Source organism: Tasmannia lanceolata, unplaced genomic scaffold, assembly GCF_043159265.1.
Source record: "Tasmannia lanceolata isolate RefF3 unplaced genomic scaffold, GAP_Taslan_0.1 ptg000147l, whole genome shotgun sequence".
NCBI classification, from domain to species: domain Eukaryota; kingdom Viridiplantae; phylum Streptophyta; class Magnoliopsida; order Canellales; family Winteraceae; genus Tasmannia; species Tasmannia lanceolata.
Window position 1 is genome coordinate 342,501 of NW_027518823.1, and position 2,500 is coordinate 345,000.

Here is a 2,500-nt window from a genome sequence, read left to right on the forward strand (position 1 = left end):
TGCAAGGCTTGTGCGCATTGGCAGGTAGCCCACCAGCATGCACGATCCAAATGCCACTCACGCGACAACACGGTGCCAAGCCGGGCATGGTGTGCACTCAAAACCAATCAACGGACAGAGGTCATGCGTCATGGGGGGGATCTAGCAAGGCCATGGGGAAGGTCATGGAGGACCTTGGAAGCAAGCGCAAGACGAGAGCGAATCGAACAAGGGGCCAGGACGGGGCCTTGTGCCCATGGTCTTCGCAAGACAGCGTCCAAGGCACCCGAAAGCCCAAGGGAACCCAAACCCGGCCGACACTTGCAATCGCACATGCTCTCTGCAACACACCATCAATGCCGCCCAACGGGGCCAGCACGAGCAGTCCTCCGCGGTCCCCTGGCCCTGCGCACGTTTGTCTTCGAAACCGAGCATCAATGCCACAGAAAGTGCCGGGGCGCCAGCTGGAGCCATCATCCGCGTTGCCATGGCTCGCTTGGCCTTGGCTTGCCAGGCCCCGACACGAGCAATCGCGCATTTTCTTTGCAACCGACCATCAATGCCGCCCAACGGGGCCAGCACGAGCAGTCATCCGCGGTCCCCTGGCCCTGCGCACGTTTGTCTTTGAAACCGAGCATCAATGCCACAGAAAGTGCCGGGGCGCCAGCTGGAGCCATCATCCGACGTGCCATGGCTCTGGTCCCATGGTCTTCGCAACCGAGCATTCGTGACACCCGCGGGGCCAGGACACCAACCCTTCCGACACGAGCATTCGCGCATGTTCTTTGGCCACACAACGGCGCCAGCACGAGCAAAATCATCCGCGGTGCGGTGGCCTTGCACGGCCTTTTGTCTTTGGAACCAACCATCAGTGCCACGGGAAGTGCCGGAGTCCCGGCATCCGCGGTGCCAAGTCATTGCGCCCTTGGTCTCTGCAGCGGGGCATGCCGGGCACTCCCAACCATTGCAAGCAAGCAAGCAAGCAAGAAAGAAAGTAAGTAAGTAAGTAAGTATTACATATAGGGGCGGGACATGCGGGGAGATCTGCGAAACGTGCATTACGGGGCACACGCGTACCTACCGGGGCATACCGACCCCTATTGGGGCACACGTGTGCATATCGGGGCATACCGGGCCTATCGGGGCACACGCGTACATACCGGGGCATACCGAGCCCTACTGGGGCACACGTGCGCATATCGGGGCGTACCAAGCCTATCGGGGCATACGCATGTATCCCAAGGCATACCGAGTCTATCCGGGCATACGCGTTCATACCGGGGCGTAACGGGCCTATCGGGGCATACTTGGGCATATCCGGGCAAAAAATGCCCAAAACTTGCGCAACCTTGGCAACCGTGGTCCATTCCTCTCTATATGCCTAGCCTTGCCAACCGTGGTCCATTCCTCACTATATGCCATGGCCTTGTGCCCATGGTCTTCCCAAGACAGCGTCCAAGGCCCCCGGAAGGCCAAGGGAGCCCAACCCAGCAATGCCCTGCTATGGCAAGCCAAGGCCAAGCATTCCGGTGCCTATCCGGGCAAAAATGCCATTCCTCTCTATATGCCTAGCCTTGGCAACCGTGGTCCATTCCCCACCATATGCCATGGCCTTGTGCCCATGGTCTTCCCAAGACAGTGTCCAAGGCGCCCGGAAGGCCAAGGGAGCCCAACCCAGCAATGCCCTGCTTTGGCAAGCCAAGGCCAAGCATTCCGGTGCCTAACCTTGGCAACCGTGGTCCTTTCCTCACCATATGCCATGGCCTTGTGCCCATGGTCTTCGCAAGACATCGTCCAAGGCGCCCAAAAGGCCAAGGGAGCCCAACCCAGCAATGCCTTGCTAGGACAAGCCAAGGCCAAGCATTCCGGTGCCTATCCGGGCAAAAACGCCCAAAGCATGCCCATTCCTTAGCCTATCCAGGCAAAAACGCCCAAAATCTGCACATTCTAGTGCCTATCCGGGCAAAAACGCCCACCAGCATGCCACCCTCCTATAGGGTTTGCGCAACCAACCAGCCTAACCACCAGTGGCAACCAAAGGTGCTGTTAGCGACGACTTCTGAAGACGCAACGAGACGCGACGTGTTTGCGCCCAGACGCGACGAGACGATGCGGGATCTGCGCCCAAGAATGCCTAGACCCGTCGACTTGATGCGGGATCAGCTCGCCCAAGCATGCCTAGTGTGCAAGGCCTGTGTGCAAGGCTAGTGTCCAAGGCTAGTGTGCAAGGCTCATGTGGAACGCTAGTGCGCAAGGCTAGTGCCCAAGGCTTGTGTGCCAGGCCCGTGTGCAAGGCTAGTGTCCAGGGCTTGTGTGCATTGCTTGAGTGCAAGGCTTGTGTGCAAGGGTTGTGCGCAAGGCTAGTGTGCGGGGCTTGTGCGCATGGCTAATGTGCACGGCTTGTGTGCATGGCTACCGTGCAAGGCTAGTTTGCATGGCTAGGGTGCAAGGCTCGCATGCGAGGCTAGTGTGCAAGGCTGCGTGCAAGGGAAGCGTGCAGGGCGAGTGTGCGAGGCCACTG